Source organism: Pungitius pungitius, chromosome 10 (genome assembly GCF_949316345.1).
Source record: "Pungitius pungitius chromosome 10, fPunPun2.1, whole genome shotgun sequence".
Lineage (NCBI taxonomy): Eukaryota > Metazoa > Chordata > Actinopteri > Perciformes > Gasterosteidae > Pungitius > Pungitius pungitius.
Genome location: NC_084909.1, coordinates 20948875 through 20964272, shown reverse-complemented (window position 1 = coordinate 20964272; position 15398 = coordinate 20948875).

Below are 15398 nucleotides of genomic sequence, written 5' to 3'. Positions count from 1 at the left end.
TGGACTTCCTTTATCATGATTCTGGGGGGCCCCATGGTCCTTCTTGCCTAGGGGGTCTAGAAACTAAATACTAGTACTACTAAAAACAATATTACTTTTGGTTTTTCTATTAAACTAAAATGTACTTCTTCTACTGCTACTACCACTAGTACCACAATTACAACTATAACTAATACTACTACTTATATTACTACAAAAAATACATTTAATTATCAGATTTGATTTCAGCTTTAATTTCAGGTTTAAATGAGTGGATCCTTGTTGGCTCCACTCATTTAAACCTTTTGCCTTAACTTTTTTATGTTGGCTGCGAATGTGTCAGTAATTTCACTCCATTTGCTGGTCTGCCAATAACGCTGCAGCACTAAACCTGTTTTCACATGCTCAGTGAGTTCTAGTCCTCACTTATACCACCAATAGAATGTGTTCCTGGGCTGAAATCACATATATATATATATATATATATCTGTTATAGTTGTCGGGTACTCGTGTAGGTTATCTAAATCACTGTTAGATACAAACTCACGGAGACGAGGATGCGGCATGAACGACGTACTTTTACTGGCCGTCAAATTCCATACGCTGCTGTCAGACCCGAACCAACGATCACAGAACTCGTAGTGACAGTCAAACACAATCGAGCACCGAGTGTTCGATCCAACATACCCACATTTTAAATTTTGTTATTTTAATTTGTCACTTACAGCCCGTTTTGTCTGTCTTAGAAAGCAAACAATAGAATAGTTTTGACCACAGTTATGCAGACGAGGACCCAAAATGACACTGCAGAAGCAACAATGGAGGTCCAAAAAGGTACCTGGGTGAACCAAACCTTGGGCGTTCGGAGAACACCCTGGAGTTTCGGGAGGTATATCCCAATTTGTACAAACTTACTGTGACTTTTCTATGCACCACAGCTTCATCTGTGCCCTGTAAAAGGGTATTCTTTAAAGTAGAAAAAAAGAAACCGCCTGAAGCCCAGCACTATGGAAAAGTTGCTAATGAATAAAATTTCTCAGGTGTTACAGGTTGTCCCTTGCAACAAAACTACTAAAATAGTCACAAACCAAAAGGTCACACAATGACCGCGAGGTTGACAGTTTGCACGTCACAACCCTCTCCCCAATTATGTATCACGCAGCAAACATAATTTATATGGTCAATGCATCACAAAGCAAAGCCATGGTGTCATGTCATTTATTGTCCACTTGATGGCGCAGTAGATAAAATGAAGAATCAGCCCAAGCGAGACACAACTGGCGGAATGCTTAATCTCGTCATCACAACCAACTGTAGGTCAGGTCTGGATGATTAAAAATCCTTAAGACATCTTTCGTTCCCTAAGAGAGGTAAGTGTTGTTTACGGAGAATAGTAAAATTGCAAATAAAAGGTGTAAAATGTGCTTGTAAAAGGGAAATAAAATTAGAAACACAATAAAAGTCTAGTTAAAGCTAGTTTAAACGTCTCAAAGAAAAAAAAAAAAGTTCCTGATGTTATGGCGATGTGCCTTTTTCAGAGGAGGATAACCGAATGAGAAAAAACAGCAATTATTTATACAGGAAGTTGGAGTTTCCAAGGCACTGGAATTTTCTGTTAATTAGCTGAGTGGACTCAGCTGTTGGTGATAATGTGAAACCCCTGTCTTCAATTGTGGACTGATGACCGTAACTTCCGGTACGTAGATTTTAGGTATTTGTGCTCCATGGAAGTACACCAAAAAAACCCAAACGTGAACAAATAATCCTTCACTATTTGTTGTAAGCCTTCATAAATACCCGAAGGTGTGTTATATCCATGAATTCTGTGTCTTTTGTTAAAATGTGAGGATCCCCAGAAGTGGATGAGGCATTTGTGGCGCTGGCTGGTTAGGTAAGATGAAAGGAAGGAGGTTGCTGAATATGCATGGGCTTTTTGTTTTATGTAACACTTGTATCTTCAAGTCTGTGTTTTGATAAATTATATTTAAGCTTCCGTGGGTGTTTTCTCAGATGAGTGCACACAATAAAACCAATACATAAAAGACTGGTCAGCATGGTAGGTTTGTAAAAACCTTTGGGTCATCTGATAAAAAACACTGTAAGACCGACTATTCCCCAAGGAGATTTTGTGCCAACTGTAGGTCAGGTCTGTATGATTAAAAAATCCTTAAGACGTTTTCTTTTGTTCCACATGAGATGTAAGTGGTGTTTATGGAGAATAGTAAAATTACAAATTGTGTGGATATTTGTTTCGGCCTTACTTCTCTGATAGCCTAAATATGATTCACAGATCAGGGCCGGGTGAGCTCCAGATGTAAAATATGAGTCGCGAATCTGGAAGAATTTGCACAGACAATCGTAAAATAAGAATAAAGGCTCTGAATCAGCCGAGCAGACGAGGCGGTTGTGGAGCAGGGCACGCACCACGGCAATGTAGCGGTCGCAGCAGGAGCACGGCTGCAGGAGCACGGCTGCAGGAGCACGGCTGCAGGAGCACGGCTGCAGGAGCACGGCTGCAGGAGCACGGCTGCAGGAGCACGGCGCCATAGAGGCTGACGCCTTGGGCTGACCTCTGCGTTTTGCAAGTCGCGTAGCCCATGAGCCAACTGTGCTGCTCATTGTAGATGAGAAACGACAGGGCGGCCAGAAAGACCAAGTCCGCTACGGTCCTGTTCCTCTTGTGGAACCCTAACCCTTTTTGTACACATTCACCGCAGTCTATGATTGAAACAATGCCTAGAAGTCTGTCCTGTGACATTCTTCAACATAGGACTGAGGCCCAACAACATCATGGAGGGAAGATATAGATATATAGATAGAAACGTTGGTGGAGAGATTAAGGTTACTTTAGACTCCAAGGACTGTTGTTGGTAATTAAGTTCTTTGAATGTATTTTCCTCAAGATTGTCATATTTCTGCTGCCAGGTCTCGTCAGGTGTTCAGAGGCGCCCTGGGGTCATCCTTACCAGATGCCCAAACCACCTCAACTGGCTCCTTTCAACGCAAAGGAGCCGTGGCTCTACTCCAAGCTCCTGACGGATGGCTGAGCTTCTCTAAGGGAGACGCCAGCCACTCTCCAGAGGAAACCCATTTTGGCCGCTTGTACCCGTGATCTAGTTTTCAGTCATGACCCATCCTTCATGACCATAGGTGAGGGTAGGAACAAAGATTGACCGGTAGATCGAGAGCTTTGCCTTCTGGCTCAGCTCTCTTTTCGTTACAACGGAGCAAAAAGTTGTTTTCAACTTTATCTAAAAGGTCGGAAAGTTTTCCCACCACTGATGATACGTCTCTGTCATTATTAAACTTATCGGATATCCTTTTTATTCCATATTTCAGAGCTTTGATGCATATATTGACATGCATATGTTTTCTTTCTGTCGATGGTTCCCCCACTCTCTTACAAAGCTGATTGTCTTAAATATTCTGATGTGAACCACATATGAGGCATGGGAAACTGCTGAAGCCAGGCCTGTCGTGTCCCCATATGCTGCATCCCAGCATGCTATCTGTTTGTTCCAGGTCAACATTGAGTCCTATGAACATTCCACACATAGTAACACCTAACTGCAGAATACCCTACCCACAATGCCTTTCACCAGGCACCTGCGTTTATGGCCAAATCCCTTACCCTTTCACCCAGTGGGGATTATTGCTTTTATTATCAACGTTCTCTAGAATTGAAAGAAATATCCAAACTTTAAGACCCTATTGGTCAAGCTCCCAAATGCTGCATTCTCCATTTTCTACTGCAGTCAATAGCCAAAGTTTGTTTTACCCTCTAAACCTCGTCTCTCACACTTAATCCAAGGTAATCTAAATGGCGTCATCAACATAATTTTCTCAAGCTAATTCATATTGGTTATTCGTTCCTCATAGAAAACCAATGGGAAATTGGATGCTCCACTTTTGTGATCACGTCTATTGATTTAAGAAAAGCACCAAGGCTTGGGTTAGGCAGCTTGTGTTAATCCTTATAATAAACAGTGTATATGTTGTTAGAGATAAAATCAATACGCACAGTGCACAATATTAGTTTTCATAGCACAAAGCTATGAAAACTATCAAATACACAGAAGCTAGTATGTATACATGTACCTATGAGGTCCATTTGTGTATGTGTGTGCTCATGCCTAAATGCTATTAAGGAGATTTAGTCCAAATAATTGCAGAATTCCTGACATGCCTAATTAAATAAAACAGCTTACAGTATTCAATGCACATGTATTTATAAAATCAAAGGTCACGTGACTGTTGAATCAGACATAATAATATAATCATAGTACAGAAATGGGTTATCGCAAGCAAACATGATAAGAGAGAACGACAGATCATAAACCAATACGAGAGGACAGGAACATCTATTAGAGAGGTTTGAAAACTTTACATCAAGCTTGACAAGAGTCTGCAGACTTTCTGTCTGCCTCCAGCATGTCTCACCCAGTAAATCAGTAATATGAGTTTGTCTGTCACGCTGTGGATGCTGATGTGAAGCAATGTGCCAGTAGTAGCATAGTGTGATGAGGGAGTAGAGGAGGTTCTGTACATATGTGTGACTGTAGGGTGTTTCGGACTGTCCAACAGGTGTGACTTTACATTCCCATAAAGATTCCTTCTACAATAAAACCATATGCACAAGGGCCCCAGGAGCATAAACAATGTCAACATTTTGGGACTCAATTACCTTTTCCCATCAATATCACTAATGGAAGATAGTAATGAGAAAGTAGACGATGTTCAACAGACAACCCAAGACAGTTCTATGATTGCAGAGTTGTGAAAAACAATGTACATGGACTATACAGAATTTTTCTCTCCATTAAATCTATCTGAACCCACTTTGGTTGTGAGTGTACAAATTTAGTCAGGTTAGGATAAACTACCATTTTTCAATTAGCCCATGAGACAAAGGAGGCTTTTGAAATGGGCTCGAACAACCGAACCACGTCAGACCTTGTAAGCGGTCTCCCTCGGTACGGTGATGTAACTGTTGGACATCCCCGGGTGAGACACAGGAATGTTACAGCCTGTTGACTGAGGCAATGGATTGTAGGCCTGTGTATATGTGTTTTTCAACGTGTGGAATGAGGAGGCTATGGAAGAGAGACCGTGCACACGTTTGTGTATGTGTACGCCTATGTGCATGTATGGGGGCTTTGCTGCAACACCGCTGTGTGAAGACTTGTCTCAGTACAGGCCAGCTGTGAGCGGGGGAGTCTGTGTACCTTCACAGCAAACTCATAAAGCTAAATAAGGCCACTACTCACTTGGAGACAAAGACATGTAGAGCAGGATGAATACATGAATGTAGCCAGTGGGTTTGGACAGGTTGGAGACTGTGGGTTTTGGGGTCATGATGCTTGGTCCTGAACCATGGGAGCCCCCAGTGAGGGATGTATTACATATTTTGTAGCACTTTGTGATAGAATTAGCTCAAAATACATGATGTAGTAGAATACAAATAACGTTCACATGCCAGTCGGACTATTATTTTGAGATAAAGTAAAAGCTGTGAGAATTTGACCTCATTGAAACGCCTCACTTCTCAAACACCACAGAGTGCATTTCATAGGGTGGAGGTCTGGGACGGAGGGAGGGGGTGGTACATGTTTTGGGAGTACCACTGTGTGAGCAACAAGATTATTTTCTTTAAAAAAACAATTAACAAACCTCTGGCCTTGTTGGTAGTGAGAGGGACATTTTTGCAGTGACACAGGGGACTTTTAAACCCCGTGAATTATTGCTACACCCATGGAAGGGGGCAAGGAACGAGAAGTACACTCACTCCGAGTGGTGCAGGTGTGGAGTGAAGGCCGCGACCGTATGGTCTTCATAAACTATGAGGAACTGGAAACTATGGAACCTGTTAGCTAGCAATTGATTACAGCAAATACAGGTCATACCGTGTATTTTGCTGAATACGATATTTTAGGAAACATCCAGTCATAAATGGGAAACAACAATTATTTATTCTTAACTCAACTAAAAATGTGTGCTCACTAGAGGGGAGATCTCTGCTAGGTGTGTTTGCAATCACCGCTGCTTTATTATTTTCAAATAAACCAATACAACCCCCCAGGCCACAGTTTATCAGCACTTCTAACACAACAGAAACACTCTCAAATGAATGAATGCATACTTTTTTTTTTCTCAGCTCTGCTTCACGGTGAAACCACAGCTTGAAGAGTTTTTGACAATATTCTTGTGAACATGAGGCTGATGCCCAATAAAAAGGCATGGAAAAACCATATCTTTGAGTGGTTTAGCTTGTTAACCTGTTTAATCCTTTCTAACTTCCAAGATGAGGAATTTAAATTAATTTACCTGCTGGTGGAGAAAGCAGGATTTGTGTTGTATAAATATTCTCTTGACGTAGTTTGGAGTTGCTTGGTTTACTGCCCTCCATTGTTCACATGTGGCGTTAGTTCAGTGTGACCTTTAAGGTCAGTGGAGGAAGGTCAAGGTTCACTGTTCTCGGCATCGAGGCAAAAGTTCAAAATTGTAAAAGTCTTGAAAGAAAGAAGCTGACTACACGCTTGTTGAAAAGCATCGTAGGTATAACCTGGATTTTCTTGTCTGTGTGAAGAATCTCCCAGCCTCTGTATAACCGTGGGTGACATTGTGCATACATAAATATTTACCCAGAATGAGATCAGAATCCAGCAAGGGGGACACATGTTTTCTATTATAGCAATGTACTTATGCAGAGTGCGGACCCACCATTAAACATTTGAAAAAGTTTGAAAAAGCACTGGTTTCTTTGCCAAAACGGGAAGGTAGCATATAGCATGTCCCTCTCATATTGCTAACACAGATCGTTTAATACAGGGGTCTTTTTTCAGGCCAAGGTCCCCCAAACTGATGGCGAGATGGAGCAGGGACCCCCTACTATATACATTGCATGAAACAGTTTATATTATACTGGGCCTAATGCCCAGCTTGAGAGAGCTCCTGTGGGTAGCTGAATGTGTGCATTGCAGACTGAAAGATAACGTTTGCTACATTATGTTGGATTCATGTTAATGTGTATTCAAAGATAATAAATACAATTCTGATTCTCAAAACATTTAAATTTGTTGAAACGAAATAAACAAAATATAAAGAAATTGTCTTATCAACCAATAATTTCGCAACCCCGCTGCAGTACCTCCGCGGAACCCTGGGGGACCTCCTGTTGAAGACATCTGGTTTGATAGATTCCTAGTATTTTTTAGGTGCTCGCTGGCATCTCTAAATTCCACAGCGGTCTGTCCCTACGGACGAGGTGACACAGACACTTTCTGTTGTTTACTCCTGGTTGCTCTGCAAATTCCAAGATTGCCTCAAGGTGATGAGAGTGGCCAGGAATGTGGCCGCCTTACAATCTCAGATGCCATAAACACATTTGAATAAGTGATCAGGGACTATGAGAAAGCAACAGTTTAACTATTAATTACAGATTTACTGAGGTGATAGGCTACTCTATGACTGTAACCAATAAGCACACAGCTGTGCAAATGGTACAAAAGATGAATGTACCATGATGCCGTGAAGCAGAGACGGTGAGAATGCCTTCGGTTACCATTATAAGTCGCAGAAGCATGCATGCTTTAAGGAATGGAGGTCACAGATAATGATCCCTAAAAAGAAAACAAAAGCGAGCGACAGACAGTGACAAATGACCGAGTGGACACAGATAGACACACACATACTGCATCAGCGGTCTAAATGCCACTCTGTCTGCCGTTAACTTGTTCTCACTATTAATAAGCAGTATTTATAGTAGGAACAAATGAGTGTTTTTGTAGTCCTCCACGGGAAACGTAGGGCAAAAACACAAATACCAAGTGTAGCTCTCATCGAGGGGCTCTGCACAATGTCCTGCATAATACGCATCATAAACTTTCTCATGGCACAGAAGAGACTTGCCAGCTGGTGGAAGAACAAAGACAGACGTACATTCAGGGTGCAATTCTGTGTTAGTGTAAGGGCAACCAAAATATGCCTCAGATTGTTTGTCTGGATTTCTTGTATGGAAACATCTATACCTAACAGCATCATTTTATATTTCAGGCAATACATTTCCCTTAATGCTACGCACTGTACCTTTAAACCTGGATCAACACATTTGACGGCATTGATATAAAGACGTTAAGGCAAACACAGGGTGGTGCAGTATTCAGTTTGTTTTTTGGTTTCTACCAATTGCTGACTAAATGCTCCAACTTTGTTCACCAGTTTGTTGCCCACCACTTTGTGAGCTGTGAATGATCCCTAAGGGAACAAAAACAAGCTGAGACGAGTCAAAGTACCAGGTTTTGAAAGTAGATATATATAAATATATCTACTTTCACGCGCAGTAGCGTGTAGACAACAGGCGCAGGCTGGATGGTGAGGGGCAGTTTGAGGCCCATTCAGGCTTCATTAATGGAACAGGAAAGAGAATTGAAGCACGAGGGCAAACACACACAACTCATTACCCCCTGGTTATCGTGTACCTTTCACACCGAAACTCTAAGTGTGTTCTTGCGCCCGTGTGGGTGTGTGTGTGTGTGTTTGTGTGGTGTATTAATTGCATTTATACGAGTTCTGTGTTTGAGTGAGCGGCTTGGGAACCATTAAAAGCTATCAAGAAGTTGATCCTATGGTTACATTAGATATACAAACATTATCACAATGAAGAGAACAGAAATATTGATGGCTTATTAAGTTTTCCAATAGTGGCAATAAAAAAGGAATAATGTTTTAACATGGAAACACGTTATAAGACCACTAAGAACAACATTGCATCATCACAAAAGACTGAAAGTCCTGAGCTACAGTCTGAGCTGACACATGGCTGCCGGAGGTGCAACAGGACATCCACTATTTTACACCACTGTGTCACATTGGAACCGCACGCATCCACTATTCACACACACACACACACAAAGCCACCCTTAGCGAGTACACACTGCTGGCCTCTGTTCTGTATCTAAAATGATGTGACCGAGAAAAACAGCGATTGACTTAGAGGAAATAAAAGAGAAAACACACAGTCATGGCCGAGGTGCAGCAGACAGGGTTGTGCTGTATGCACCGTTTAATAAGAGCTAGTGGCTGGACACGTCAGAGTTTCTAAGCTGTTGTAGACAGGTGTCAAACCTTCCTTGGAAAGTCTCTTTCGTTCCCGACCAACAAACACCCTCTGAGAAAAAGTATTTTTAGTTTGTAGCCGGGCGTGCTCTCACGCCAAGTCCTCATCAGGAAACTTTTTACTAGGTTTCATGCTGACCAAATCTGCCACACTGTTGCTATGACCGGTGTATGTGTCAGGGTCAGAAGATACTACTTTCTGCTTCTAGAGAACAAGCTTTCACTCTTAGATGATGACCCTTGTAGGACTTTAACAAAAAGGTTGAATTGTTGCAGTAGAAAATGTAATACATTTCGTTCAAATTTGACCTCAGTTATTCCACAGAATTAGTTTAATTGTTTAATTACAACAATACATTTTCATTTGTATCGCTCATATTTATAATAGTTATATTAGATATATCATTCTGTCATTACCTGGAAGATAAATATATATGGTCACAACTCTGAATATATACTATATATACCCATTTCTAATTGTCAAGTTACTTTTATGCCTGGTAATGTCTGTGTGTATGTGTGTGTGCAATATGGGTTGTTTTACAGTCGCCCCCCCAGGTGCGTCCCAGGGCAGGTGATCTCTAAATAATTAAATACTTGTTGGAGCATGCACAGGCTCATAGATCGCAATATTAATTAATGAATTTGGGAGGTTTGAATTTTACTTTCAGTGCAGTCTCCATCCCTCCCTTGCCCTCTCTTCCTCCCTCTCTCTCACACCCACCCAAGGGGCTCCACCCTCCAGTAGATATAAGTTGGGTCCTCAGGGTGTGCGTCTGTTATGAGCACATATCCCAGGGTTCTCTCTGTGTGATTGTCTGTGCGCCTGCTTTTCCATCTGACTGCATTGATTATTTTCCCATAAACGGCCGCTCACAAAGGTAAGCACTGCCTTATTATTGTTATATTGTGTGTTTTATGAGTTTAAAGCGCTTTTATTTTATTTGTACGATTGGTGCAACTTTTTTCTGGTGCAGCAGTTTGATAGTTGTTTGATTTCATTCCCTTTCTGTTCTAGTGTTGTTCAACTAAATAATATGCATTCAATATATCTTCTAATTAGTTGGATTCAGTCAAATTTTGTTTTCCTAGAAATGATAATTTGGCAGGAATGCATTGTGTTTCCTTATTTCACTCTTTTAAAATGGGATGATTACTTTTTACACAACGTATCCAGTTTAATGCAATTCATAGCTCTAATTTAATTATAACATGATACATTTGTTTATATGTACAATAGTTTATCATTATATATTTTTTTCAGAATCATGTGCAAGTTTTAGATTGTGAGTGAAAAATGTCAATTAGCATCAATCCGGCACATCATCATCTTGCAGAGAAGCAGGCAAAACATCTGCTAAGCTGCAGTGGAGTTTCCACGGCTGCTGCATCCTTACTTTGTCTGCTTTTTTCTTGAAGCCAAACTGTCAGATGTGTGTGACAGAGCTATAGGCAGCAGTTTAGTGAGAAGAGACTGCAGAGCAAACACCAGGTTAGGCTGTGAGCAGCTCTGTCTCTCTGGCCTGATTTGCTTTGCCTTAGTTCTCTGCCTTGTCAGTCACAGCGACAATAAAGGACACACCTAATTAAGGACAAAATCTGTTAATTTAAATCTATATGTTTAGAGTTTAGGTTTTCACCTCATGAAGGCCTATTAGTGTGATGCTACAGCTGAACTGTGTTTACTGATGTAAAAACACATCTTTTGGCACACCTTTTCAGGACAGTTTTTTAGTTGCATGACATTGAATCAAATATGACATTTTGGATCCATTTGGGATGCACTTGTAGAATCCACATAGATTTGCCCTAAAAAAACGTCCTTCAATTGTTTCTTCTTCTGTTCTTCGATAGCATGAAGGTTATTTCACTTGTTTAATTATCCCTAAGTATTTTTGAATTCACATAAAATGAAATGCACATTATATTGCGTTCAAAGAAAACTAGTGGGTTTTCACTGTTCCTCACCTCCTAAGGGATCCTTCATCTGTTATTCTCTAATGTGAAATGTCTCCTATTTTCTCCCTCCTTTACCTACTCACAGTATTAAATTTGTGTATGGCTCCTGCAGTGATCATAGTGTGAGAAAATGCTACAGAAGCTGTTCCTGTGCACATGAAGCACCCTTTCGATTGGAGTACGTGCTTGCACTTGTGTGTGTGTGTGCACACTGTACCCTCCTGTACACACTATTCCAGGAATGCACTGGACAAAAGGAAGAAAAGCAAGAATAATGGTATATGGTGAAGGAGAGGGACAGAAGTAAACACTGGTCGTTTAGCTGCACAGCTGTGGCCCTGTGTGTGTAGTACCTCTATTCCTTTAGTTTGTGTCTGTTTGAACGAGGACGTTTGCAACGTGACTTGAAGAGGTGTTCATTTTATGAGGGGTGCTCCGTAAAAAAAGCTGCCGAGGATCTCAAAATGCTTTTTCCCTTTCAATGCGAAACCGCGTTGTCAATGTGTTTGTTTATGTGTAAATGTGTAGATGGTTTGCGTCACAGGGAGGAAGGCAATGTGGTTTGCTCTGTGATTTAAACACTAGCCTTTGGTCTGGCTGCGGAAGGCGAAAGTGGAAAACCTACATTTAGGTGCTGAATACTCCTGTCTTTCATTATAAAAAATATAAACATAAAATACATGCAAAGAAAATACATGTGTGCCTGGGTTGACATTTAAACACAAGATGGATTGCTAAATCTTAGCACATAATGTGTTCATTACTGTTTCACCTCTTCCACCTTTTCTGTGTTGCCAGTCTTGGTTCTGTTAGCAATGTGGTTTAAAGAGACACTAAGTCAGCAAGGTCACAGAGTGGCTTCAGGTCACTGAACCTGGATGTTTCCAGATGTGTCTGATGAACTCTCACTGAATGTGTGTCGCGTGAGCAATATGAATCAAGCCCACCAGAAACACGTTAATTCGACACGTGAGGGATCAGCTGGCAGCCGTTCTAAATCATTAATAGTATCTATGGTCTTGTCTAACATTGACAGGTATGTATGATGCAAACTTTAAAATATCTCCATTACTTTTTCATTTATTACACTATGCTGTCATGTTGCTATTTTTGGCTTCAACACAGTGTGAATACACATTTTCCCTTTTCCACAAAACAACAATATGTTAATTTCCCCTAAAATAACTTGGAAAATAACTAAATCTTATATAACTCAGAAGTCCAGGAATGGCGTCACACCTGAGTACAATCAAGTCTCAAAACCTACTGGGGTTGCTCCACCAGGATAGCTATTGTGAGCAATATCGGTGCTAAAGTGCTAATAAATGCAATATTACCCACAATTTTTTATTTTTGTGTAGCTGCATTGGATTCTTAAGCCGTTTTTGTGTGAGATTCATCCAACTTTAGGGTTCTTGAATACAGGTGGCATTACATTTGAAATTTCCGACGTTGTCAACCTTCCAGCCCATTAGCATGAAAAAGCTACACTTCAGCACTTGGTTATACTGCTCTATAGTTGAAATGAGAAGTTGGAATTTTGGAATTTTCAGTCCGGACTGAAAGTCAGATTTCTGACTCTGAAAGGAGCTCCACTAACCCCCCTTTTCCAAAATCCAATATGTGTGCTCCACGCAACGGAAATGTGTTTTTTTCTTCCTGTTAATTACGGCTTGTCATATCTGTCTCATTACATCTTGTCTTACAGCACTCTCCAACAGCTGTGGACATGTGTGTATGCTTGTGCAAAATACGAGCATTTTTATTATTATCATTATATTATTTGTTGTTAATGTTTAATGCTGCTGACACCCAAAAAACACAACCAACGCTATTAATATAGCAATAAACAAGTCACTCCGAAGCATTTCAACTTGCTTTAATATTAATAGTTAATGTCCACACATTGTAGTTATGATAATCTTTTTCTTTGGTACACATTTATTTCAGAGTCGTACAGCTGCTGCAGATTTTCGCAGCTTGTTTAAACCATTGAACCAACACCTCAGCCTCTGCTGGGTGTGGGTTGACTCAACAAAAACAACATCTCACAGACACATGCTGTCTGAGTCCTTGCACGTTGCACACCTGAATTTGTTGTTTTAATTATGTAAAATGTAAAAAAGTGGAAAAAGTAAATGAGTAATTAGGCAGATTTGTTTTACTATTTCACTGTTGAAAGGTCACATACTGAATATACTAATAAATGGATATTCAATATAGCCTGAGCAAATTTCAATATTTGATGTGGATTTTTGGTAGCATGGCTCTCAGTTCCCAACTTTTCACCACTTTTGTCAAGCTTGAAATACCTCAAAAATGTTTGAATGTATTACTATAAAATATAAAATTTACTGAAAATTCCAGTCACATAGTCACTGTTACAAATGACTGCTTGTGAGTTATTTGTTAAGGGAAGCAGATTGTTTTACACCTGGATGAATAAGATTCAACTGTAAATCTCACATATGAGAGAAACCACCTTCGACACGTTGCTGACACTATCATCACTTTGCACACATTTATAATTGTCTTCATGCCTGTCATCTGTACAAAGACACTAAGTAAACTAGAGTTCTCTGTAGTCGCTTTTATTATAACTGAACTGTGAAGTTAAAACATACACATTGGCTGGTAAATGTCTGAAAGTGGCCAGGCTGTATAAACAAGTATCTCGGCAGGCAACACGTATGTCGATTAGTATGTTGGAGAAAAGCACACCAGTAAAGACAGAGGGTGTTTCCATCACTCTGCAGTTGCCATGACAACATGGTGTTGCTAATGACACTGAACAGACCCTCGTTGTCAGTGCACGTTTTGCCAGAATATTTCCAACTCTTTAAAAACACCCATGCACCTACCCTCCACACCCCCCCCCCCACACACACACAAACAAACAGAAACACACACACCCACAGTTGATCAAAACTCCTTTTGTCATCTAATTCCTCCAAACAGAAATTCCAGTGATGAATATTTTTTCGAATGTGATCTTTTATGAAACACGCCATTACGAAACACGTAATGGCTATTTTAATTGATAGCCTATGTATGGACTATTTTTTATATTGTTTGAAACTTTCTTGAATTTTATAAATGCCTGTCCAGAACAGCAATGACTATGATTTTTTAAAATTCTTTTAAAGAGCCTGTGCACATTGTCATTCATATTTTATTGATTTTTTGTATTGATTTTTCTCTGCATTTAGACTTGCAAATAAAATTATGATTTGAAAGTGTAATATATAGACTGTGTGGATAACCAATCAATACATGGAAAAGGGGTATTTGTAAGCAAAATTGTTTTTCTGACCCCCACGGCCAGCCCTAACCTCTTAACGGGTAACCTACATAATACATTATCAAATACAGTCACCCTTTGCAAAGAATCAGTGGAATCTTCCACGTTACCAAATATTGAGAACACATGCTTTAATGGTCAGATATTTATGCTCCATCAATTTGCCTATTTAATTTGCGTTTTAAAGCCACAAACATCGTGAATTACAAATATTTGAAATGCGCTGAAATATTTTGTGTCCCTCTTACGAATTCAATTGACATTCTTAATATTTTCTCTTTCTCTCTCTTTCTGTATCATTTTGTCTTTACTTTGATTATTAGTAGATTCTTGGGAACCTTTAATCGTCCTTTTCCTTTACTTCTGTGTATTGTCTTTAGACCTGACATTAGGATTTGGGGAACTACTCACAGCTTCCATCATGCATTCAAAAAAAGGCCTGTGTACTCATTGGGAAAAATTCTGCAGCATTCCTCCGAAATCTATGGTATGTTTGGCTTATGTCGCCGTGGAAACTAAGTGGGCTTCTTTCAAAGGACAGCTCTCAAAGGGGGAAAGAGTGGCATGGCTACGTCAAAATCATCATTCGACTGAGAAAAGGTCAGAGGGCAGAAAAGATGCAAAGAGCCTATGATGGAGTAGACACTAAGTTTGGGGCTTAGGATGTATATTACAAATATAAAAAAGTGTGGCAAGACATGAGTGAAATAAAACTGGGATGGAAAAGGCCTTTGCAAAGAATGGCAGAATACAAAAAGTTGACACTGAGAGGAGCAGTTTGTGGTTAGTTATTCACATGCTTTTGAACCTACTTCTTCTTGCTCAGTTACTGACCATTTCAAGCAGCTTTAGGGTTAAAGACATAAATATACAGTTTGAACAGCACAGCTGAGGCGCAACTCTGTTTGATTGCCCTTGTTGGACCAGACATCTGACAAGCACCTGCAGATGGCTTTAAATATTTCTCATCAAATCATTCATTTGTCTTTGTGTCACATCTACTCACTGGAGTTTCTCCAGACAATTTTGAGTAAAATATCCAGCT